The sequence below is a fragment of the Papio anubis genome, chromosome X (assembly GCF_008728515.1).
Source record: "Papio anubis isolate 15944 chromosome X, Panubis1.0, whole genome shotgun sequence".
Classification (NCBI taxonomy): domain Eukaryota; kingdom Metazoa; phylum Chordata; class Mammalia; order Primates; family Cercopithecidae; genus Papio; species Papio anubis.
In genome coordinates, this window is record NC_044996.1 from 48,665,696 (window position 1) to 48,692,918 (window position 27,223).

At 37.6% G+C, this 27,223-nt stretch overlaps 1 protein-coding gene across 1 annotated transcript in view; it reads right to left on the reverse strand.

Moving 5' to 3' along the window:
• Nucleotides 1-27,223, reverse strand: part of IL1RAPL2 (interleukin 1 receptor accessory protein like 2) — a 1,212,980-nt gene that overhangs the window by 801,966 nt on the left and 383,791 nt on the right. The gene's annotated exons all lie outside the window — the stretch shown is intronic.

A 27,223-nucleotide genomic window follows, 5' to 3' on the forward strand; every position in this document is an offset into this window, starting at 1 on the left:
ATGGGATTTAGAGGACAAGTGACAGTGCTAGCCTTTGAAAGGGGTTTGAGTTCTTCAGCCATTGTAATAGGAGGGAAAGCGGAGCATGGCTATGGAATCAGGGATAAATACCCATTAGAGGGCTGCTGTGAAGATTTCAGCAAGGTAATAATTTGAAGCCTGGCCTATTGACTGGCACATAGAATGTGCTTAATGAATATTGCTTCACCACCCTTCGGCTCATCCTGAGCTCCCTCATTCTCTTGTATCCAGTCCACACTCCCCACTCTGGAATTGCTGTTCCCCTGTAACTATCCAACCCTTTTTCTATCTTTTCCATGACAAGAATCCTTCACTCTGTTGAGGCCCATTTTCCACCAACAATACATATTGTTCAGTTTTCTCCAAAAAAGATCACTTTCACACTACTCCTCCATTTTCCTGTAGGCCTCTATCAGGTAATATCATCATCTTCTCCATCATTTCTCCTTTATCTTTCAATTCAACAACCAATTCTGACACCCAGATAATGAGCATCATCCCACCAAGTTCCCACTCAGCTCTTAGACAACACTTTTATTTGATCCTCTTACTAATTTATCCTACTCCCTTTGTTTTCTAAGAGATTCTCAAATAATTTACATCCGCAAAATTGTGCATGTTAATATCCACAGACAAATGACTTCATCTTCTAGATTTCCGTGTTTCTTGGAAGCATATGGAGAGTTAACTTGTCAGCTAAGATAGAGTTTCTCCATTTTCTCTAGATGAGTCAATATGGTGAAGATAAAATATATAGTAATTCTGAATAGAAGATCTCATTATGTAGGTATCTATAAGCTTTGGTTTTTATCCCTTTGTATTGTATTTTATTATCATGTTTAGCTGCAATATCTCCAAAAGCACTGTCATGGCTAATTTTTGTGCATCAGTATTGAGAGTTTAAATTCAATGCCATAAAAGTATTATAGTTTGTAACATGCATGAAATTTGGGGAATTCTTGAATATGTGGGTTATTGACACCAAGAGGCTCAAGCATTCCATGACATTAGAGCAGGTGCAAGACAGACAAGCAAATCTTCTCTAAAAATCTTATGTGGAAACAAAAACTGTTATTGAATTTTCATAAGAAAAATATTTCTGGAATTGTAATTTTATTTTTATTTTAGTAAACAGTCCTGTAACATATCTCACTGATGCCTTTTTCCAAATGTGGTATATGTTTGGCTTCTGTATATATGTAAGTGTCTGCATATGTTGTAAGAAGTAGTCGTTGGCCTTGGAAACTTTAAAATACCAGAGATTGAGCCACGAGCCAGAGAAACCAAGATTAGCTGTATGATCTTGACTAAATAAACTTTCTGTGTTCTCATTTCTAAACTCTTGATGATGGGATTTGACCTGGATCCATGATTGTCTATGCTCCAGGGTGTTTCAGGGGCCTGTGTTGTTGGGTGCTGGGAGGGGGCAAGGGGCAATGAGGTGACCCGAAGTTTAGAATTAAGAAGCAATAAATTCAGGTAAAGTGTCTTTCTCATAGACGTTGGTCAAATTTGGGAGGAGGAGTTACTTTTGATTTTGTCTCGTTACCAAAAGAATGATACTGATGCCTCATCATCTTCCATAGAGGCCATGGTTGGTAGAGAGAACCATGTAGACTATGTGAGATACTGGATTAAAAACAGAAAATACTCATACAAAAAAAGCAATGCTTTGAAATATTTGTTCAGTGGATGACAGTAGATATTTAACACCGTACTAAGGAGAATAAAGAAAAAATGCTCAGCAAATGTAAGTGGAGAATAAGATGCAAGAAGTCAGATTAAATTTAATTTCTCATGGAATGAAAGGTGCACATTGCTTTTAGTGTAATCTCTTTAAATATAAAGATGCTTTAAATATAATTGGAGTTATGTAATTTTTTTCTCCCTTGACTAGTAAATCATTTTTAATATTTTATTTGTGAGAATAAATGAGATAATGCAAAAACACTTTGGATTATTTGTTTTAATGAACATTAGTTCCATGGGATATAAATAGGTTTTAGGTAAAAAGTGAGTTCAAATCCATGTTAATTTTTTTCTTCCCCTGTGGGACCTCTCAGAGATTATTAGTTTTTAAATGTGAATTGTAGACTCTGGCTTACAGTGTTTCCCCAACTTTTTGAAAGTGATTCCCTTTATGTGAATAATTAGATGTGTCACAGAACACACTAGTGAATGTAGTTTTTAATAAGACACATAATATAAAATCATGATAGCATTATAATCATTAACTTGAAAATTGAGCTATAAGAAAACAAGGAAAAATGTGTCTAGGGCTTGAACAAAGACATTAAATGATAATTAGACTTTATAAATCTAAAATAAAAATTGGTGCACTCAAGCAAAATACAAAGGTATTGCAAGCAGATCTTGAACAGCTTTATTTAAAGACAGCAAAACTGACCAAGTACAAGAATGAAAAATATATAAACTCTAAATACATAAGTATTTATAAATTCACCATGCTCCAGGGGCATGTATTTATGCTCCTAACCCCTCATATATATAAATTGACTGTCTCCTACTTCTCTAACATTCTGGGCTTATGCTTTCTTTTAATATCTAAAGAAAAGAACTCCAGTACTTGTTCTTATGTAATTGCAGGAAATCCAGCACTTTCTTTGATATGCCCTTATGTTTCTTGGTCATTGTCATTAGCTTTAATTCTGAATTCCAGCTTCCCAGTCAATTCTTGATCAACTTCAGCAATCTTGGCGTCATTATTACTGATAAGTTCTTTTTCTACACTGACTCACTCCAAATATTAATACAACCCACTATGCACGACTCCTCATGGTACTACTAACACACTGCTTTTGCACATACAGGTTGAATGTCCCTAATACAAAAATGCAAAATCTGAAATGCTCCAAAATCTAAAACTTTTTTAAAAAATTTAATTTTCGATTTGATTGGGTACATAGGAGGTGTATGTATTTACAGGGTACATGAGATGTTTTGATACAGGCATGTAATATGAAATAAGCACATCATGGGGAATAGGATATCTATCCCATCAAGCATTGATCTTTTATATTACAAATAATCTAATTACACTCTTTTAGTTATTTTAAAATGTACAATTAAGTTATTATTGACTATAGTCACTCTGTTGTGCTATCAAACAGTAGGTCTTATTCATCCTTTCTAACTATTTTTTTCTAATGATACCCATTAACCATCCCCAGGTTCCATCCAGCTCCCCACCACCCTTCCCAGACTCTGGTAACCATCCTTCTACTTTCTTTATATATATATATATATATATATATATATATATACACACACACACACACATATATATACACACACACATATATACACATATATACACACACACATATATATATACACATTTTATTATACTTTAAGTTCTAGGGTACATGTGCATAACGTGCAGGTTTCTTACATATGTATACTTGTGCCATGTTGGTGTGCTGCACCCATCAACTCGTCAGCACCCATCAACTCGTCATTTACATCAGGTATAACTCCCAATGCCATCCCTCCCCGCTTCCCCCTCCCCACAATAGGCCCCGGTGTGTGATGTTCCCCTTCCCGAGTCCAAGTGATCTCGTTGTTCAGTTCCCACCTATGAGTGAGAACATGCGGTGTTTGGTTTTCTGTTCTTGTGATAGTTTGCTGAGAATGATGGTTTCCAGCTGCACCCATGTCCCTACAAAGGACACAAACTCATCCTTTTTTATGGCTGCATAGTATTCCATGGTGTATATGTAACACATTTTCTTAATCCAGTCTGTCACTGATGGACATTTGGGTTGATTCCAAGTCTTTGCTATTGTGAATAGTGCCACAATAAACATACGTGTGCATGTGTCTTTAGAGCAGCATGATTTATAATCCTTTGGGTATATACCCAGTAATGGGATGGCTGGGTCATATGGTATTTCTAGTTCTAGATCCTTGAGGAATCGCCATACTGTTTTCCGCAATGGTTGAACTAGTTTACAATCCCACCAACAGTGTAAAAGTGTTCCTATTTCTCCACATCCTCTCCAGCACCTGTTGTTTTCTAACTTTTTAATGACTGCCATTCTAACTGGTGTGAGATGGTATCTCATTGTGGTTTTGATTTGCATTTCTCTGATGGCCAGTGATGACGAGCATTTTTTCATGTGTCTGTTGGCTGTATGAATGTCTTCTTTTGAGAAATGTCTGTTCATATCCTTTGCCCACTTTTTGATGGCGTTGTTTGTTGTTTTTCTTGTAAATTTGTTTGAGTTTTTTGTAGGTTCTGGATATTAGCCCTTTGTCAGACGAGTAGATTGCAAAAATGTTCTCCGATTCTGTAGGTTGCCTGTTCGCTCTGACGGTAGTTTCTTTTGCTGTGCAGAAGCTCTTTAGTTTAATTAGATCCCATTTGTCAATTTTGGCTTTCGTTGCCGTTGCTTTTGGTGTTTTAGACATGAAGTCCTTACCCATGCCTATGTCCTGAATGGTATTAACTATGTTTTCTTCAAGGGTTTTTATGGTATTAGGTCTAACATTTAAGTCTCTAATCCATCTTGAATTAATTTTCGTATGAGTAAGGAAAGGATCCAGTTTCAGCTTTCTGCTTATGGCTAGCCAATTTTCCCAGGAATTGAACTCAACTCTGCACCAAGCGGACCTAATAGACATCTACAGAACTCTCCACCCCAAATCAACAGAATATACATTCTTCTCAGCACCACATCACACTTATTCCAAAATTGACCACATAGTTGGAAGGAAAGCACTCCTCAGCAAATGTACAAGAACAGAAATTATAACAAACTGTCTCTCAGACCACAGTGCAATCAAACTAGAACTCAGGACTAAGAAAATCAATCAAAACCGCTCAACTACATGGAAACTGAACAACCTGCTCCTGAATGACTACTGGGTACATAATGAAATGAAGGCAGAAATAAAGATGTTCTTTGAAACCAACCAGAATAAAGATACAGCATACCAGAATCTCTGCGACACATTTAAAGCAGTGTAGAGGGAAATTTATAGCACTAAATGCCCACAAGAGAAAGCAGGAAAGATCTCAAATTGATACCCTAACATCACAATTAAAAGAACTAGAGAAGCAAGAGCAAACACATTCAAAAGCTAGCAGAAGGCAAGAAATAACTAAGATCAGAGCAGAACTGAAGGAGATAGAGACACGAAAAATCCTCCAAAAAATCGATGAATCCAGGAGTTGGTTTTTTGAAAAGATCAACAAAATTGACAGACTGCTAGCAAGACTAATAAAGAAGAAAAGAGAGAAGAATCAAATGGACGCAATAAAAAATGATAAAGGGGATGTCACCACCGACCCCACAGAAATACAAACTACCATCAGAGAATACTATAAACACCTCTACGCAAATAAACCAGAAAACCTAGAAGAAATGGATAATTTCCAGGATACTTACACTCTCCCAAGACTAAACCAGGAAGAAGTTGAATCCCTGAATAGACCAATAGCAGGCTCTGAAATTGAGGCAATAATTAATAGCCTACCAACCAAAGAAAGTCCAGGACCAGACGGATTCACAGCCGAATTCTACCAGAGGTTCAAGGAGGAGCTGGTACCATTCCTTCTGAAACTATTCCAATCAATAGAAAAAGAAGGAATCCTCCCTAACTCATTTTATGAGGCCAACATCATCCTGATACCAATATCTGGCAGACACGCAACAAAAAAAGAGAATTTTAGACCAATATCCCTGAAAAACATAGATGCAAAAATCCTCAATAAAATACTGGCAAACCGAATCCAGCAGCACATCAAAAAGCTTATCCACCATGATCAAGTGGGCTTCATCCCTGGGATGCAAGGTTGGGGTTCAACATACGCAAGTCAATAAACGTAATCCAGCATATAAACATCCTACTCTCTATGTCCATGAGTTCAGTTGTTTTCATTTTTAGATCTCACAGGTGAGAACACATGATATTTGTCTTTCTGTGCCTGGCTTATTTTACTTAACATAATGTCCTCCAGTTCCATCCATGTTGCTGCAGATGACTGGATCTCATTCTTTTTGATGGCTGAATAGTGCTCTATTGTGTATATGCCACATTTTCTTTATCCATTCATCTGTTGATGGACACTTAAGTTGTTTCCAAATCTTAGCTATTGTAAGCATTGCTGCAACAAACATAGTTGTGCAGATATCTCTTCAATATCCTGATTTCCTTTCTTTTTCGTATGTACCCCGCAGTGAGATTGCTGGATCATACGGTAGCTCAATTTTTAGTTTTTTGACGAACTTCCGAACTGTTCTTCAAAGTAGTTGTACTAATATACATTCCCACCAACAGTATACAAGGGTTCCCCTTTTCTCCGCATCCTCACCAGCATTTGTTATTTCATGTATTTTGGGTATAAGCCATTCTAACTGGGGTGAGATGATGTCTCATCATAGTTTTGATTTGCATTTCTCTGATGATCAGTGATGTTGAGCACCCTTTATTATGCCTGTTTCTCATTTGTATATCTTCTTTTGGGAAATGTCCATTCAAATCATTTGCCTATTTTTTATTAGCTCAGATTATTAGATTTTTTTTTTCCTATAGAGTTGTTTAAAATCCTTTTATACTGTGGTTATTAATCCTTCTCAGATGGGTAGCTTTAAATTATTTTCTCCCATTCTGTGGGTTGTCTCTTCACTTTGACGATTGTTTCCTTTAGTGTGCAGAAGCTTTTTAACTTGATGTGATCCTATTTGTCCATTTTTGCTTTGGTTGCATTTGCTTGTCAGGTATTGCTCAAGAAATTTTTGCCCCGACCAAGGTCCTGGAGATTTTCTCCAATGTTTTCCTGTATCAGTTTCATAGTTTGTGGTCTTAAAGTCTTTATTCCATTTTGATTTGATTTTTGTATATGGTGAGAGATAGGGGCCTAGTTTCTTTCTTCTGCATATGGATATCATTTTCCCAGCACTATTTATTGAAGAGACTGTCTTTTCCCCAGTGTATGCTTTTGGCATCGTTGTCAAAAATGAGTTCACTGTAGGTATGTGGATTTTGTTTTGGGTTCTCTATTCTATTTCATTATTCTATGTATCTGTGTTTATGCCAGTACCATGATGTTTTGGTTACTATAGCTCGGTTATATAATTTGAAGTCAGATAATGTGATTCTTGCATTAGAATAGCTTTGGATATTCTTGGTCTTTTGTGGTTCCATATACATTTTAGGATTTATTTTTCTATTTCTGTGAAGAATGTCATTGGTATTTTTACAGGGATTGCATTGAATCTGTAGATTGCTTTGGGTGGTATAAACATTTTAACAATATTGATTCTTCTAATCCATGAACATGGAATATCTTTCCATTTTTTGGTGTCTTCTTCAATTTTTTATTATTTATTTATTTATTTATTTATTTATTTATTATACTTTAAGTTCTAGGGTACATGTGCATAACGTGCAGGTTTGTTACATATGTATACTTGTGCCATGTTGGTGTGCTGCACCCATCAACTCGTCAGCACCCATCAACTCGTCATTTACATCAGGTATAACTCCCAATGCAATCCCTCCCCCCTACCCCCTCCCCATGATAGGCCCCAGTGTGTGATGTTCCCCTTCCCAAGTCCAAGTGATCTCATTGTTCAGTTCCCACCTATGAGTGAGAACATGCGGTGTTTGGTTTTCTGTTCTTGTGATAGTTTGCTAAGAATGATGGTTTCCAGCTGCATCCATGTCCCTACAAAGGACACAAACTCATCCTTTTTTATGGCTGCATAGTATTCCATGGTGTATATGTAACACATTTTCTTAATCCAGTCTGTCACTGATGGACATTTGGGTTGATTCTTTCATCAGCGTTTTATAGTTTTCATTACGGAGATCTTTCATTTCTTAGGTTAAGTTAATTCATAGATATTTCATTTTATTTGTGGCTATTGTATAACAGAATTACTTTTTTATTTCTTTTACAGATTGTTCAATATTGGCATATAGAAAGGTTACTGATTTTTTAAATATTGATTTTGTATCCTGCAACTTCACTGAATTTATCAGTTCTAATAGTTCGATGGAGTCTTTAGGTTTTTTCAAATATAAGATTATATCATCTGCAAAGCAGTATAATTTTACTTCTTCCAAAATCTGAAACTTTTGAGCACCTGCATGATGCTCAAAGGAAATGCTCATTAGAGCATTTCAGATTTCAGGTTTTCAGATTAGGGATTCGACCAGTAAATATAATGTAAATATTCCAAAACCTTAAGAAATCCAATATTCAAAACACTTCTGGTCCCAAGCATTTCACACAAAGGGTACCCAAACCTGTAACAGGCTTTCACTAAAGGTTAGCCTAGCTGAGGAAGATTGCTGCACAGAGCAGGTAACAACTTGTAGACATTGACTATCAGGCTTCAGTTCTTATCATGGTTGTATTCCAGTACTGGCCAGCTATCATGATTCTGGAACCCATTCCCCCATCAATGCTTTTCCACATATTCTTGGTCCCAACTCTTGTCTTTTTTGCTGTCTGGTAGAAAATTCAAAATGTTGTTATCTTCATGGGAAAATCAATTAGTTCCCATTTATTTCAACCTCTACCCTATGGTCAGGGCCTTTCCTTCATAACTGAAAGACTCATTAAGGTGTTTCCTCAAACAAACCAGATGTCTTTGTTCTTCCCACCTGGACTGCAGAAACAGCTGCAGTTATCTAAACAACACTCTTCTCTTTCATAAAATAGTTTTTGCCAAATATAAAAGAATATCATGGTTAATGGATTCCTTAAAAAGGGAAGCACTACAAGAAACACTGACAGGCTTTTACAAATGGCTTTTTCTTATAAATAACGTATGAACACAGTTTTGCAATGTTATTTTCATTACTTTATTTTGCAGTAACATAATACAATAAGTTTTATGTTGAGATCAGTGAGGTTCTTTGTGCTTTAAGAAATCAAATCAACTTTACAGCCCCATACCCCAAAAGAGGAAAAGAAGAGTATATTACAATATTGATGAATGAATAAAAAATGTATAACAATTTTCAACATTAATCCAATGGGCTTTTAAGATTAATTTGACATTTAGGGACAGTCCAGAAACATACTGAAGTCAAAGATAAAGTCTGGTCAGCTTATACTTTGAGGAAAGTATAGCAGTCTAATTATTTAGAGGGCAGAAGTAATTGTTTCAATTCTGTTTTACAAAAACAAACAAACAAACAAAAAACAAAACTGGTTCTAACCACATGATTGCCCAATAAGTAGAGCTATAAGTGTTCAATTAAAATTTTATTAAAGGATTTATTTGTTGTAACAAAGTTTTAACTTTCTCCTGTGATAATAAGCAGGGAGAACAAGAAAAAGTATTTTGAAACTTCCCTCTTTTCTTCCTTGATCCTACCTAAGACAAGAAGACTAAAGATTGTGTGAAACCGATAATAGTTCTAAGCAGGAACAAAACAAGGTATCTTAAAAGAGTTTTTGTCTATAATAATCCCCCTACAATACACAGTGGAAAACATTGTAAGTTAATTTCCAAATGTCACCACAGATAAAATGGTTCAGAGAGACAAAGCCTGACTTGCCGTAAGTAGGCATAGAAAATGTATTTCTACCCCCCCACAAAAAAAAATTACTAAAGAAAACAAAAGAAAATTGTGAAAAACACTGTAACAATGGCACTCACACATCAGAAGTTGGAAGGAAGTTAACAGAAAGATAATAACTAATGAGAATCCCTGGACAAATCTGTAACTGACTCATCTCTGTCAACATAAACATACTATCTTCTTTTACTGAAGTCTGCCCAACACATGTCCTGGAAGCTATATCTTATAAAGAAGTTAGAGAGTCGTAAAAGCTTTCTGTTATTGGTAACAATTCCTCTTTTCTCTTTTGTTTGGAGAATTATAACAAATATTCCCTGCTCAACCAGTAAATATTTCAGAGACTGCCACTTGCTCTAAACAACAAAACCAGCAATGTCTAATTTTCACAACCTTTGTTACCATCAGTCCTCACCTGTTTCTGAACCTCTAAGAACAGAACTTCTATGCTGTCTTGGGCTACTTTAAACATTGTAAGAGCCTAAGTTCTTAGTTATCTGTGCTTGATAGTTATCATAGCTGAATCCAGAGGGTAGACTTTCGAGAAAGAAAGTGTTATACACATATGATCTAAAGATCACCTGGAAGATGAAAGGACTGTTTCTCGTTCCAGATTAAAAGCAGAATTTGATTCTAAGTCTCCCTATATCACCCACTGCCAGAATGCTTCAAAGCAAAATTGTATGATGGGCAGAAAGCAATTTGTCTAGGAAAAGTGCCAAATGAGAATTTGAATTTGACACAAGGGACTATTCTCATTAAGTGAACTGTTAGATGTAGAACATACAATAAAATAAGACAGATGATCTTTTCATTGTAAAATATTATTTCTATCATTTGAATTGTATTTTGAAGAAGTATAATTGCCAAATACACGAAGAGGCTCATTTCACAGAGTTTCAGTTAATCATGAGCTACATACAGTTCTTCAAGCACATTCTCTATCCTTAGCATGAAGCCACTGTCTTTGAAAATATTTTAGAAAATAAAGATAATTAAAATGGAAAAAATCACTTTTAGGCTCTGAGAGTTTTAACTAGTGAATTAATTCAAATAATGCCACCCTTTTGAAATAAAAAAGTACTTACAAAAACCACCTGCCCCGATAAGAGTAAAATATAATATACTTACATTGCCAAAAGACTTTCTCATTAAATGTCTATTCTACTTCTTAATTCTTCTTACCACTTTATTGACTATTTGGAGCAATTAAACCTAGAATTAAAAGAGATTTTTCTTTCCCTAAGCATCTATGTTTAATATTATCTTCCAAACATATCTGATATTCTTTGGAATCAAATATAACAAAAATTAATGGAGTAAAACTATTTGGAAGAATGTCCTCAAGCACTTGGTACACTCTTCAACAAATATTTTTTGAGATGCTATTTTGTGTTGGACGCTTTCTAGGTACTGGAGATGCAGCAGTACATACATACACAAGATTTCTGCCATTAAGAGTATTAGATTATATCAGAGAAGACAGATAATAAACAGAATAAGAATTAATTATATAGTGTAACTTCAGGTAGTTATAACTGCTAGATAGCAAAAACAAGAGGCTGGAGCATGATGGTGTAATTTTAGGTAGGGTGATCAGGGAAGACATCTGATAAGAAGACCTTTGACCAAAATAAAGAATGTGAGAGAAGATTTGACAGTTTCAGACCCCTGAAATGACATTGCTTTTTCTTTAATGCAGCATTTGCTGAACATTTATTATATGTCAGGTAAGACCCAGGGGCAAGTGATACAAAGTAACTAAAATTGGGGTTCCTACTTTCAAAGGACTCACAGTCAAGTGGAGCAGGTAACTTGAGAACGCTAATCCTTATATTGTGATTAGCTCTTTACAGGAGGGCAGTGTCAGACCAACAAAATTATAAAATAGGGAAGGGTTGTATTAGGTCACTAACATTCTATCTCCTTTCTACACCAATTTCTCTTTCATCTAGTGCCTTATGTTTTTCATGTACATACATCTCTGCTTCACAGCTGCTATCAAAAAGTACCAAGATTCAGCAGCCTTAGAATCTTCTGATCTTAAACTGTAGAAATCCATCTGAAGGTATTTCACAGGTTTTGGACCCTTTCTGAGCCCTTCTCCACAAGAGAAAATCTACTTGCCCACTAACCCTTTCCTCCATGAGATGGAACAGTGTAATGCAGCTCTTTAAGAGCAGATATTTGAAATTTAAATACAGTCTTCCAGAGGCCCCAAAGGAATCACTGAAATAGGGCAGGGCATCTCTACCTCTGAGGAGGCTGGTGGGGGAAGCTTTCAATGTCTCTCATATCCTATTTAATAAGACAGTCTCTTAGGTCAACTATCTGTGTCGTTAGCACCCATGAAAAATCACAGAGCTGAAAGTCAAAGAGTCTTGGATATCCAAGAAAAGACTCTTCAAACTTCCTCAGTTATCTAGAGTGTTAAGTTTTAAATTTCATCTGGTTCTTGACCAAACTATTCATTGAGATAGAGGAGAGAAGGATGTGTCTTCAAGTCATTTAATATGTGCGACTGTGAATCCTTTAGAAAAGAGGCACTTAAAAATAAAATAGCAGAATCTTCAGAAATTATACAATCTGATTTTTCTTTATTTTCTCAGAGCAGAACGAGAATAAGTGAATTGTTCGGAAACTGTCACATTTCTTATATCCCCTCATCCTTCTAAGTGCTGTGCTGCCTAGCTTTACAAGAGTTTCAGTAAACTTAGTCTATATATATTTCAAATCTGTATGTTAAAAAATAAATATATATACATATATATAGTGTGTATATATGTATATAATGTGTGGGATTCTGCATCTAATTATATATTTTATTTATATTTTTAAAACTTTTCCCATGGGAAATGGTAACTGACATAAATCTTATAAAGGATAAGAACAACATAGAGAGGGTTTAGAAGTACACATTAAGGGTTACCTCCATACACTTACCAATTTTCTACAATTATATGGTTGATGCGAATGCTGACACCCTAAATGTATTGACTAAGGACAACGGCTATGCATGCATTGATTGCCATTATCTATCTCCAGCTTTATACTCTGCCTTTCTGTCATATGGTAAGCATATGCTCAAATATTATTTACTATTTGAATAAATTGGGTAAAAAGGAAGGCAGAAAGAAAGGGAAGAAATAAGAAGGCTCAAGTTAGCTTGTCATAGGCAAATACCCACATATTGTTTTGGGCAATCCAATCTTAATCATAATCAAAAGCACCTAAAGAACAAGTAAATTTAAGAGTAGTCATAGTTATGGCAAATGAAAATGGGTTAACATCATAGATACCTGAGTCTCCTGAAACAATCGATCTCCTGAGAATTCCCCTGTACACTAAATAATTACTTGGGGCAGAGATGCTGTCAGCGCTGGCTGGTGTTTTGGGAAGAACTGCACTGCTGATGGACTGGGAAGTGACCCAGTGAGGCAAACAGCAGGGAGGTCCATAGTTCTTGAGCTAGCTTATATATATATAAGCCCCATGGCCACCCATAAACTCCGAGCAGCATACCTAAGAATGGGCTTTCCCTCCATCTCACTGATCTCTTTTGGTTCTTCTTTTAACCTGATTTTATGGAGATAAAAATATGTAGGACAATTCCTCAGTATAATTTACCCTGACCCACACAGCCCTTCAGATGGCCCTAGAGCCACAGCAGCCTAGAATTAATATCCATGGTCCTACTGAAAGAATAAGCACTGAAAGATTGAAATGACATTTGTGTTGGAGACCCTGGCCTTGCATTACAATTGGATGCAAACCAGAACTTTCACTTAAGTACATCTCAAGGGATTTCTGTAATGTTTACATGGATTCTCTGGAAATAATTCAAGTCTATCTCCTTAAGATAGATCTGGTAATCAGATTAGAACTGAAGAGAAACCAGATGCCAACTGATTTTGCAGTGTGGCTTTGTCTTAGAAACCTGCTGACACTGTTCAAATAACCATGATAAATGATGTGAAAATAAATGGATATGCTAAAGCAGGGATGGAATATCTTTAAATGTATGCCTAGTCACCTAATTTAGCATAAAGTCTTCATTCTCCCTTATCTAACATACATCATATAAGAGGTGTCATTTTTTTTTCTCTCCTCTGTCCACCTTGCTGAGTTACTGTTCAAGTCCACAATAAGTGTGGGGCTTCCCAAAACACTAGCTAATGCTGGGGCATCTCTGTCACCTGATAATTACTAGATTCCCAGAGGTAACAATAAGAGCTAACACATATTGAGAACCTAGGTGCCAGACACTGTGCTGAAACATAAAAATAGTTTCTAATATTCATTGAGCCCTTACTACATACATGCCAGGCATTATGCAGGTTTTACGTATATAATCAACTTGCACTTTCATAGCCTTATGTAGTAAGTACTAATGTTATGAATCCTCACTTTATAGATGCTAGACCAGTCTGTCTCCATGAAATAAAGACATCAGACTGCCATTCAATGTAAATCCCTGGTCCGTCCTGTCCAGAATTCTGTCACAACAACAGCAGCAGAAGCTGCTAAATGCTTGACTGCATTATTTTTTTAAAATTATTATTATTATACTTTAAGTTCTAGAGTACATGTGCATAACGTGCAGGTTTGTTACATATGTATACTTGTGCCATGTTGGTGTGCTGCACCCATCAACTCGTCAGCACCCAACAACCGTCATTTTACATCGGAATTATAGCTTCCTGATGCAATCCCTTCCCTCCCCACCCATACATTGCGGTGTGTGATGTTCCCTTCCAGTCAGGTGATCTCGTGCTCCAGTTTCACACCTATGAGGTAGGAACGTCTCGGTGTTTGGTTTTCTGTTCTTGTGATAGTTTGCTAAGAATGATGGTTTCAGCTGCATCCATGTCCTACAAAGGACCTAGACTCATCCTTTTTATGGCTGCATAGTATTCCATGGTGTATATATTGCCACATTTTCTTAATCAGTCTGTCACTTCAATGGACATTTGGGGTGATTCAAGTCTTTGCTATTGTGAATAGTGCACTTAATCAACATCACGTGTGCATGTGTGTCTTTATAGCATGATTTATAATCCTTTGGGTATATCCCACAGGAATGGGATGGCTGGGTCATATAATTTTTATCTAGATCCTAGATCCTTGAATCACCATACTGTTTTCCATAATGGTTTGAACTAGTTTACAATCCCACCAACAGTGTAAAAGTGTTCCTATTCTCACATCCTCCTCAGCACCTGTTGTTTCCACAATGATCACCATTCTAGCACGGGTGGCGGATGAGTTATCTCATTGTGGTTTTGATTTGCATTTCTCCTGATGGCCCAGTGTTGGTGATGAGCGATTTTTATGTGTCTGTTATGTATGAAGATATGCTTTTGAAATGTCTTTTGTTTCACTTGATCCTTTGCCCACTTTTTGATGGGGTTGTTGTTTTCTTATGTGATTTATTTGAGTTCTTTGGGAGTTCTGGATATTAGCCCTTTGTCAGATAGGAGTAGATTGCGAAAAATGTTCTCCCATTCTGTAGGTTGCCTCTTCATAAATTTGGTGTTTCTTTGCTTATTAGCAGAAGCTCTTTAGTTTAATGAGATCCATTTGACAATTTTCTGGCTTTGCCGTTACTTTTTGGTGTTTTAGACAGTGCTTTGCTTATACTATGTCCCTGAATAATTTACTACCTAGAGTTTCCTCTAGGGTTTTATGGTATTAAGTTAACATTTAAGTCTAATCCATCTTGAATTAATTTTCATTATAAGGAGTAAAAGGGAAAGGATCAGTTTCAGCTTTTCTACTTATGGCTATTATTTTCCCAGCACCATTTATTAAATAGGGAATCCTTTCCCCATTTCTTGTTTTTTGTCAGGTTTGTCAAGATCAGATGAAAACAGCTGTAGATGTGTGGGTATTATTTCTGGGGACTCTGTTCTGTTCCATTTGGTCTATATCTCTGTTTTGGTACCAGTACCATGCTGTTTTGCACTTTAGTGACTGTAGCCTTGTAGTATAGTTTGAAGTAAGGTAGCGTGATACCTCAGCTTTATTCTTTTGACTTAGGATTATCTTGGGAGATCACGGGCTCTTTTTTGGTTCCATACGACTTCAGCGTTTTCCAATTCTGTGAAGAAACTCATTGGTAACGATGGGGATGGCATTGAATCTATAAATAACCTTAGGCAGTATGGCCATTTCATGATATTGATTCTTCCTATCCATGCAGGCATGGTATATTCTATTTTGTTTGTATCCTCTTTTATTTCACTGAGCAGTAGTTTGTAGGGTTCTCGCCAGAGGTCCTTTACATCCCTTGTAAGTTGGATTCCTAGGTATTTTTATTGTCTTTGAAGCAATTTGAATGGAAGTTTCGTGTGATTTGGCTCTCTTTGTCTGTTATGAGTGTATCTGAATGCTTCTGATTTTGCACATTAATTTTGTATCCTGAGACTTTGCTGAAGTTTCTTATCCAACAAGGAGATTTTTAGGCTGAGACAATGGGGATTTTCTAAATATACAATCATGTCATCTGCAAACAGGGACAAGTTTTGGCTTCTTCTTTTTCCTAACTGAATACCCTTACGTTGCTCCTGCCCTTACAGTGCCCTGTGGGAACTTTAGCACTATGTTGAATAGGAGTGGTGAGAGAGAGGGCATCCCTGTCTTAATGCCAGTTTCCAAAGGGAATTTTCCAGTTTTGCCCATTCAGTATGATATTGGCTGTAGGTTTTATCATAAATAGCTCTTATTATTTTTGAGAATTACATTCCCATCAATGCCGAATTTATCGGCGTTTTTAGCATGAAGGGCTGTTGAATTTTGTCACAGGCCTTTTCTGCATTAGAGGATAATCATGTGGTTCTTGTCTTTGGGTTGTTTATGCTGCTGGATTATGTTTATTGATTTAGAGATATTGAACCAGCCTTGCATCCAGGGATGAAGCCCACTTGATCATAATTAGATGCAGCTTTTTGATGTGCTGCGAATCAGTTTGCCAGTATTTTATTGAGGATTTTTTTGCATCGATGTTCATCAGGATATTGATTCTAAAGAATTCCTACTGTTGTGTCTCTGCCAGATATTAGTAGCAGGATGATGTTGGCCTCATAAAATGGAGTTAGGGAGGATTCCACTAATGATTGGAGATAGTTTCAGAAGGAATGGTACCAACTCCTCCTTAGCCTCTGGTAGAATTCAGCTGTGAATCCCATCCTGGTCTGGACTTTTTTGGTTGGTAGGCTATTAATTGTTACTTGCCCCTCAATTTCAGAGCTGTGGTCTGTTAGAGTTAAGCTTCTTCCTGGTTTGATCTTGGAAGAGTGTAAATTAATCCAGGAAATTATCCATTTCTTTCCTAGATTTTTCTGGTTTGATTTGGAGTAGAGGTGTTTATAGTATTTTCTGATGAGTAGTTTGTATTTCTGTGGGGTCGGGTGAACAGTATCCCTTTATCATTTTTTGTTAAGTGTTTGATTCTTCTCTCTTTTTCTTCTAACTTTATTCGTCTTGCTAGCAGTCTGTATCGAATTTTGTTGATCTTTTCAAAAACCAACTCCTGGATTCATCTGATTTTTGGAGGGTTTTGGCTGTCTCTCTCTTTCAGTTCACTCTGATGCTTGCAGATTGGCCCTGCTTTGCCTTCTACTGGCTGAGATGTAGAGCATCTTTCCTCTAGTTCTTTTAATTGTGATGTTAGGGTATCAGTTTGAGATCTTTCCTGCTTTCTCTTGTGGGCATTTAAGTGCTATAAATTTCCCTCACCACACACTGCTTTAAATGTGTCCAGAGATTCTGGTATGTTATTTGTATCTTTGTTCTCATTGGTTTCAAAGAACATCTTTATTTCTGCCTTCATTTTTCATTGCCTGTGCCGTAGTCATTTAAGGGCTTAGGTTGTTCAGTTTCCATGGTGGTTTTGATTGAGTTTCTTAGTCCTGGGCCTAGTTTGATTGCACTGTGGTCTGAGAGACAGTTTGTTATAATTTCTGTTCTTATACATTTGCTGAGATTAAAACTTTGGTGTAGTTAAATTTTGGAATAAGTGCGATGTAGTGCTGAAAGAGAATGTATATTCTGTTGATTTGGGGTGGAGAGTTCTATAGATGTCTAGTAGGTCCTGCTTGCTGCAGAGATGAGTTGTTCCTGGATGTAGCATTCACTTTCTGTCTCGTTGATCTGTCTAATGTTGACAGTGAGTGTGGAAGTCTCCCATTATTGGTGTGTAAGTCCTAAGTCTCTTTGTAAGTCTCTAAGGACAGCACATGAATCTAGATTGCTCCTGTATTTAGGTGCATATATTAATTTTAGGATAAGTTAGCTCTTCCTGTTAGATTAGTCCCTTTACCATTATGCAATGGCCTTCTTTGTCTCTCTTGATCTTTGATGGTTTTAAAAGTCTATTTTTATCAGAGACTGAGTATTTACCTTCTTTCTTTTGTTCTCCATTTGCTTAGTAAATCTTCCTCCATCCCTTTATTCCTGAGCCTATCTTTGTCTCTGCATGTAGAGATGGGTCTCCTGAATACAGCAGACTGATAGGTCTTGACTCTTTATCCAGTTGCCAGTCTATGTCTTTTAATTGGAGCATTTAGTCCATTTTATATTTAAGTTAATATTGTTATGTTAAGACAGTCCTGCCATTATGATTAACTGGATTGTGCCACTCATTAAGTTGATGCACAGTTTCTTCCTAGCCTCGATAGTCTTTACATTTTTATGTTTTTGCAATGGCTGGTACTGCAGTTGTTCCTTTCATGGCCAGTGCTGCTTCTTGAAGAGTCCTCTTGTAAAACCCAGGCCTAGTGGTAATAAAATCTCTAGGCATTTGTATGCAGCTAAAAAGGATTTTATTTTTGTCCTTCACTTATAGGCAGATTGGCTGGATGCGCCGAATTCGGGTTTAAGTCTTTCTTCAAAGGTATTGAATATTGGCCCCTCTTCTGGCTTCCCCTTAGAGTTTCTGCGAGATCGCCGCCGTAGTCTTATGGAAGCTTCCTTTGTGGAATGCTCCATGCCCTCTCACTAGCTGCCCTTAAGATTCCCTTCATTTTCAACTGGTGAATCAGCAGTGCTCCAGCTATCGCCGGGTTATCTTCTCGAGAATATCGCGGTGTTCCTGGATTTTGAATGTTGGCTTGCCCTCTGGTTTGGGAGTTCATGGACGATGGCAACTGGTTCCTTCGACTTTGATCGGGCAGCTGGTTGTTCGCAGAAATCCATAAACGTTCGAACTGCTGTGCGCGGGTTTGATGACGGGTTCGGTCTCGGTGGCTGATTGCTCGACTGGTTGGGTGGGCCGGTTGCAGGCTTGTGGTAAAGTGGTATGTCACATGAACATCTCTTTCATTTCGTTTACTTGACCTTCGCGTATTGGTATGACATGGGTCTGCGCGCGCCAGATTTTGGTTTGGCACTGCGCTGGAGTGCGTAATTCCTCCTTGGCTCTGAGAAGTTTGATGGGGCTGAAGCACTTCTTCTCTCATCTCATCAAAGTCATTCTCAAATCCAGCTTTGATCCGTTTGCTGGCGTGGCTGCCTCCTGCTGGGGAGATCTGCTCTTATTTTGAATTTCCAGCTTTCTGCCCTAGTTACCTATCATGGTTTATCTGCCTCTGGTCTTTGATGATGGTGGCGTACTGATGGGAGTTTTGGGTGTACAAATTAATCCTTCCTGTTTGATAGTTTTGGCCTTCCTAACGGTCGGGACCTCTTCTGGAATCTATTGGAGTTGGCAAGGTCCACTCAGACCCTGTTGCCTGGAGTATCCTTGTGAGGCTGCAGAAGATAGAATATTGCTGAACAGGCGGGGGTACCTGTCTCATTCTTGCTTTGGGCTTCCTCTCCCAGGGTGTACTCCACCCTGTGAGTGTGGGGTGTCAGACTGCCCTAGTGGGGGATGTCTCCCAGTTAGGCTACTCAGGGGTCAGGGACCCCGCTTGAGCCGAGCAGTGTCCTTCTCAGATCTCAGCCTCGGTGTTGGGAGATCCACTGCCCTCTTCAAGCTGGCTAGGCTAAGGAGTGGTTGCGTCTGCAGGGAGTTTCTGCTGCTTTATTCTATTATCTGTACCCTGTCTGGAGGTGGAGTCTACAGAGACAGGCAGGTTCCTTGAGCTGCTGTGAAGCTCACCAGTTCGAGCTTCCCAGCGGCTTCCTTTACCTACTTAAGCCTCAGCCATGGCGGGCGCCCCTCCCCCAGCCTCGCTGCTGCCTTGCGGTTAGATTGCAGACTGCTGTGGTAGCAATGAGGGAGGCTCCCTGGGCGTGGGACCCTCCCGGCCAGGTGTGGGATATAATCTCCTGGTGTGCCTGTTTGCTTAAAGCGCAGTATTGGGGTGGGAGTTACCCGATTTTCCAGGTGTTTTGTGTCTCAGTTCCCCTGGCCAGGAAAAGGGATTCCCTTTTCCCTTGCACTTCCCAGGTGAGGCGATGCCTCGTCCTGCTTCAGCTCTCGCTGGTCGGGCTGCAGCAGCTGACCAGCACCGATTATCCGGCACTCCCTAGTGAGATGAATCCAGTACCTCAGTTGAAAATGCAGAAATCACCGGTCTTCTGTGTCGCTCGCGCTGGGAGTTGGAGACTGGAGCTGTTCCTATTCGGCCATCTTCCTTGACTGCATTATTTCCTTTAAACCTTACAATAACACTCTGAGCTAGGAACTATTATTACTTCCATTTTACAGAGAAGGAAACTAAGTTTTAATGAGGTTAAGAAACTGCCCAAGCTGGACCCACTGGTACACTCCTAAAATCCTAGCTTTTTTGGAGGCAGAGATGGAATAATCTTTTGAGGCCAGGAGTTCAAGACTAGCCTAGGAAACATAGTGAGACCCCCCATCTCTATAAAAAAATGTTTAAAATAGCTGGCTGTAGTGGCACACACCTGCAGTTCTAGCTACTCAGGAGGCTGAGGCAGAAGAATCACCTGAGCACAATAGTTTGAGCCACTGCACTCCAGCCTGAGTAACAGGGAAACCCTATCTAAAAACAACAACAACAAAAACACAATCACTTCCTAGGGCCACACATTGCACATGATGCACACGAGATGGGTAAGGCCGAACTTTAATACTCAGGTTTCAGGTTTCTTTGAGTCCAAAATCTGGGACCTTTCCCCTGCTCTCCAGGGTATCTTATGATTCCTATATTCAGGAGGCAAACCAAATATCCTTTATGTGAATTTTATATATGAGTCAGAGAGATTTTAAATTCAAAGTTTACTTTAATCATAACCAGAAATCACTTTAGTTAAAAATGAACAGGTGAGTTCTATAATTACTTTTGAGGGAGTCCCTGAACATCAGGATAAGGTTAGAGAAAAAATGTTGCCAGATTTATTTCTAGCTCAATTTTTAAAAATCAGAACTTATACTATTACAGTGTAGCTCTTTTGGGAGAATTCCCAAGAGTATTTTTAGCAAGCAATAAGACATTCCTTTGTTATCCTTTAAGTGTTATGTTTCAAGAACAGAGTATCTATTACCTACTGATTATGAGGGTTGGATATTTCTCTCATAACAGATGGTCTTTTGTTCATGTCTCGATTCTACTGACTTTCTAATTGCTAATATTTGTGTTACTACTAATTATACCTTAGTAACCTCATTCCAGTAAGAAGGCACTTATGGCTGTTTTTTATAGAGCTAGTGTTTCAATTTTTATAGCTTTTTCCATGGACTAGCTTCTAGACATTACATAAAGCTTCACACAATAGTTGAAGGTATACTTTTCTTCAGATTTCTATAAAGAAAGGAAGAAAAGAAACAATATATTCTACAAGAAAGCAAAACATGCTACTAAAGAATAGAGCCATATTATCCCAGGCTACTCAATTCCACACTTGGATACTCCCATTGCTTGCCTGCCCAGTGACCAACCAACCTTCGTTTATAATTGACTAAAAGTAGAGAACCATAAATAAAATACTTGACCTACTGCATGGACACATTATAAGTAAACCCTCAAGAATTGGTAACAGCTGTGATTAAGATGACTGGCTATTTCCCAGATAGCCATAGCAACACCTGGTATTTCTTAGCTATCTTACTCCAAGAGGCTCCAGTCTCCTTTTAGGTTACTCTTTCTATTTAAACTCAGTAGTTGCATAGGGAATGTAAGAGATCAATATCTTGGCAGTGTGTGTTGCAAATAGAAAAAACAAGGGCCTTGAGTAATTTGCTGGGAATGAAAAGGGAGTTAGTGCAGGAACTCCAAATAGTATTCAATTTTCTTAACTCCTTTCTTTCATATTTTTCCATAGATTTAGGCTTGAAATATCTGAATGGACTAAGGTAATATCACATGCATGCATTATTTTATTTAAATCTCTCAATAATACTATTACTTATTGTTGTTATTATCCCTGGTTTTTAAATGACAAAACTGAGGCACAGAGAGGTTAAACTATGTTAAACATAGTACTGCCTTACTATGTGATTCGTGTGATTATAGAATAAGCATAGTTGGGTTTATGGATATGAAACAGTGGTCTAGAGAGGAACACAAATACTGAAACCACTATTTATAATACATCAACAATATTTCTCAAAGTAAGGCATATGCAAATTGCTATGGAAGTACAGGAGAAGGCAACTGAAGTGAGGCTTCACAGAGGAGATACTTTTTGAGCTGCAGTTGATAGAAAGGTAGGAGGAGGGCATACTCTGCAGAAGGAATGCACATAAAAAGGCACAGGATAACCAATAACCATGATGTTTTCATTCATGGCTAGAGTGTAATAAGCAAGAAGGTAGGGATTAGGAAGAGATGAGGCTGGACAGGTCAGATCATGCAGTGCTTCGCTCCTTTTGGGTAGCTGGCACATTTAAAAGTATTCTGAAAGACCAATCTATGAAGAGTTTATAGCAGATATTAAAGCTGTATGTATTTTAACCCTTCCAGTCTATTTAAATTGCCCTTTAAGAGATGACTTCTGAAAATGCCAAGCCTTAACTCAAAGAAAGAGTCGAATTGCAGGAATTCCAGGAACATGTAGTGAGGGGAACCACTTTTGGTCAAGAGGCCTCTCTTAGTAACCCTTTGTGTCGCATTCAGTAGCTTCCCTAAGAACAGATGAGAATCAGCTTTGTTAATTGCAGTCCTGAGTAACCACTATTTGCTGGAACATGTGAAATGCACTGGTGTCAGCAATGATTTTGCTCTTAGTCACTTTTTTCCAAACTTCCTACCATAAACAGTCTTCTTCTTACCTTTGTTTTCTATTTTATGTTTTTTTTCTTCTTTGTACTTTTATTGCTAGACATGTTTCTACTCGTACATGTCCTCTCCCCTACTAGTTCTATTTTGTTCATACTCAGCTCTTACTCCCTCTCCACTCTCTATTGTGTTACTCTTTATTATACTCAATTATGCAACCTCTTTGCATTCTTCTCTATTTTTCAGTAATACTGTAATTGTACACTGAAAGCTTTTGTGTCCTTAGGTTCTTAAGATCTAGAGTTTTTGATGTTTTTAAAAGCTATTCTCCCTCAAAGAACAATTCAGAAACATATAATTGTGATACAAGTGGTCAATAATTTTCCTTTGAGGGACAATCACTCCTTCCCCTTAAAAACAAAATCTGACTTACTTGCATAGGTATTTTTTAAAATCTCTTAGTTCAAATTTATTAAAGCTACAGTAAATTTTCACTTAATAAAAATGTTTTCTTCTGATAGAAGTTTCCTATTTTTTAACAGGCATTTTTCCTACAATCCTTAAATAACTAAGATCAGAGCAGAACTGAAGGAGATAGACACACACAAAAAAAGAAACCTCGCAAAAAATCAATGAATCCAGGAGCTGGTTTTTAAAAAAATCAACAATAGCCGACTAGACAGACTAATAAACAAGAAAAGAGAGAAGAATCAAATAGACACAATAAAAATGATAAAGGGAATATCACCACCGATCCCACAGAAATACAAACTACCATCAGAGAATACTATAAATACCTCTACGCAAATAAACTAGAAAATCTAGAAGAAATGAAAAAATTCCTGGACACATACACTCTCCTAAGACTAAACCAGGAAGAAGACAAATCCCTGAATAGACGAATAAAAATTTCTGAAACTGAGGCAGTAATTAGTAGCCTACCAACCAAAAAAATTCAGGACCAGACGGATTCGCAGTCAAATTCTACCAGCGGTACAAAGAGGAGCTGGTACCATTCCTTCTGAAACTATTCCAAACAACAACAACAAAAAAGAAAGAATCCTTGCTGACTCATTTTATGAGGCCAGCATCATCCTGATACCAAAACCTGGCAGAGACACAACAAAAAAAAAAAACAAAAAAGAAAATTTCAGGCCAATATCCCTGATGAACATCAATGCAAAAATCCTCAATAAAATACTAGCACACTAAATCCAGCAGCACATCAAAAGCTTATTCACCATGATCAACCTAGAAATACCATATGACCCAGCCATCCCATTACTGGGTATATACCCAAAGGATTATAAATCATGCTGCTCTAAAGACACATGCACACGTATGTTTATTGCGGCACTATTCACAATAGCAAAGACTTGGAATCAACCCAAATGTCCATCAATGATAGACTGGATTAAGAAAATGTGGCACATATACACCATGGAATACTATGCAGCCATAAAAAAGGATGAGTTTGTGTCCTTTGCAGGGACATGGATGAAGCTGGAAACCATCATTCTCAGCAAACTAACACAAGAACAGAAAACCAAACACTGCATGTTCTCACTCATAAGTGGGAGTTGAACTATGAGAACACATGGACACAGGGAGGGAAATATCACACACCAGGGCCTGTTGAGGGGTGGGGGCTAGGGGAGGGATAGCATTAGGAGAAATACCTACTGCAGATAACGGGTCAATGGGTGCAGCATACCACCATGGCACATGTATACCTATGTAACAAACCTGAACGTTCTGCACATGTATCTCAGAACTTAAAGTATAATATAAAAAAGGAAAAGAAAGAAAGGGAAACTTAGCTTGGAAGATACACAGTTTTAAGAAGAGAATTATAATCATTACACATTCTATGCATGCCACATAATATCACATGTACTCCATAAATATGTGCAAATATTATGTAACAAAAAATTAAAGTGAAGCTATGTTCACTGGGGAAAAATATTTTTATAACATCAAGGGCTAAAAAAACCTTAAGAAATCTTCCTTTCTCATTTATTCTACTTGTCTCTCCACTTATACTCATGATATTAAAAAGAATCATAAGCCATCCACATTCCAGGTACTTCAGCTCAAGTCACTGAATACCCACTATGTGCCTGGTGCTTATAATGCTAGATTTATTGATTCGTATCAGAGGAGTCAGGGCAGCTATGCCCTGTTTATCAGTAGCTTATGAGCCAATTGAGGAGATAAAACAAATACGTGTAACACTTTTTATATAGGGCAATATGTACTGAGACACTGATTATATGCTACAAGATACAATAGAAGAAAGAGATCAATGCGGAAAAAGAGTCATGGTGAAAAAATTTGTGGAGGAGATAAGGCTAGAGCTAGGCTTTGGATAATGAGGAGGATTTTCAGTAGGCAGAAGGGCAAGAAATTAGGTATTTCAAGGGATGGAAATTTAAAAATTAGATGATTTCTTCATAGAGAAGGAGAATCGTCAGGACAAAGGGCTGGAGCACTGCTCTCCAGAAGCCTCTCTAGTTTCCTCACCCATACCAGCAAGCAAGGACTAAAACTCTCTAGCCCTCTACAATCTAGGATATTTCTACTCTAGGATCCTGGTGACATGACACCTCTGTCTCTGGTAGGCAGGAAGTATGAAGACCTTATGAGGGAGAAGGAGAGTATCTCTACCTCTTTCAATGTGGTTCCTCTACAACCCTCTCTAGTACTTGTGGAACAGTATCAGGAAATCTGCTCCTTCCCATCATGACAATAAACCCTGAGGATGCAACTCTTTGATGCTGCTGTTCTGTTGGTATAATTATAAGAGCAAAAGGAATGGAACTCAAGTCAGAGATCTCACTCAGGGTTCCCAATATCAGTTCTTAATCTTTTCTGGGGTCACAGAGTTGTCCAAGACTCTGATGGAAGCCACAGGACCTCTCACACATATACTGTCTTCTCTTTTCTTTAATTACAGCTTACAATATCCCATTGAATTACTTCCCACCTGTTGTATTTAAGAAACAGATGGAGGTAAAGCAAATATAACAATATCAAGACTCCACTACAGTGTTCCCAAACCAGTGTGCATCACAGTTACCTAGAGAGCCTGATCAAAATGGATATTTGGATGAAGAAAGTTACCTGGCCATACTTTGAGAAACCCTGCTCAACAGCCATCTAACCTTACTAAATCCTTTTCACTTGGCACATTGATAAATGAGTTTTACCACCAGAGAGCAAATCAGAATACCTCATTTCCTTTTTATAAAAGATGTGGGTAGGGAAATGATTATACAGCCGTGAAACTACAATAAAAGAAAATGGAAAAAATCTGATTTCATTGACCGATTAACCTGAGTGCCGCAACCTAACTTACCCTTTGTTGAAATTTTATTTTAACAAAAATTAGAACTTGATAATTTTGCATTTTATTCTCTCTGTGTGTGTGTGTGTGTGTGTGTGTGTGTGTGTGTCTGTGTGTGTGTGTGTGTTAGAGAGAGAGAGAGAGAGAAAGTTAGCCTTGCCTGTGCTTTGAGGACTAGTTCTGCAAACTAGCACCCAGTTGCTACTAAAATACACATTAGTAATAGGCCCACAATATCTGCATTGATTCATTTTCAGGAACTCAATTATTGCTTAAAGTGAGGGCCATCTGAATATGGTCCTTTATCTGAAAACTTAGAAAGCACTGATGCCTTCACCGTGCATGAACCACTGTATATCCTTCCTTGCCATAGAATTGTATTTCATTCCATTGACAGGCATGAAAGCATTCATCCTCTCTCCCCCTTCTGTTAAGGACTGATTTGTGCATCCCAGGGAAAAAAGGTAGGGATGTCACAAGATCTATCTTCTTTGCTTTGATGCACAGATTCAGACACCATTATTTATACTCTGTATTAATCACTGGTAAATCCTTGCCTTTCTGAGGCATCATATGTCCTATTGACATTCAGATGGTTATCTTACAAAAGTGTAGACAAGACAAAACTTGAGGTGTTTGAAAATCAAAACATTATCTTTTGAATTCTCCCAAAAGTGATGTGAAAAAAGAGTCTTTAAATGGTCTATCCTGTGATTAAACATGGTTCCCGTAGGAATCTTTTAAATTTTTTAAGAGCTAACTGCTTTATGTTGTTTTGAGGAATGCTCCTTTAAGGGGCATCTGAAGTTACTTACTTTGTTTTGCCATAGGAATCTATGTAACTGACTAATTGTCAGGTGAATTATGAAATACTAGTAAATACTAGTATTCATATTAATAATTATACGATCACAATTCCACTCCTAGGTATATACCTAAGAGATAAGAACACGTATATCCACATAAGGACTAGCACACAAATGTTCATAGTAGCATCATTAGCCAAAAAAGGAAACAAATTCACATGCCCATCAACTAATAAATGGATAAACAAAATATGGTATATCCACACAATGGAATATTATTCAACCATAAAAAGGAATGAAGTACTGATTCATGCTACAACACTGATGAACCTTTGTAACATCTTGATAAGTGAAAGAAGTCA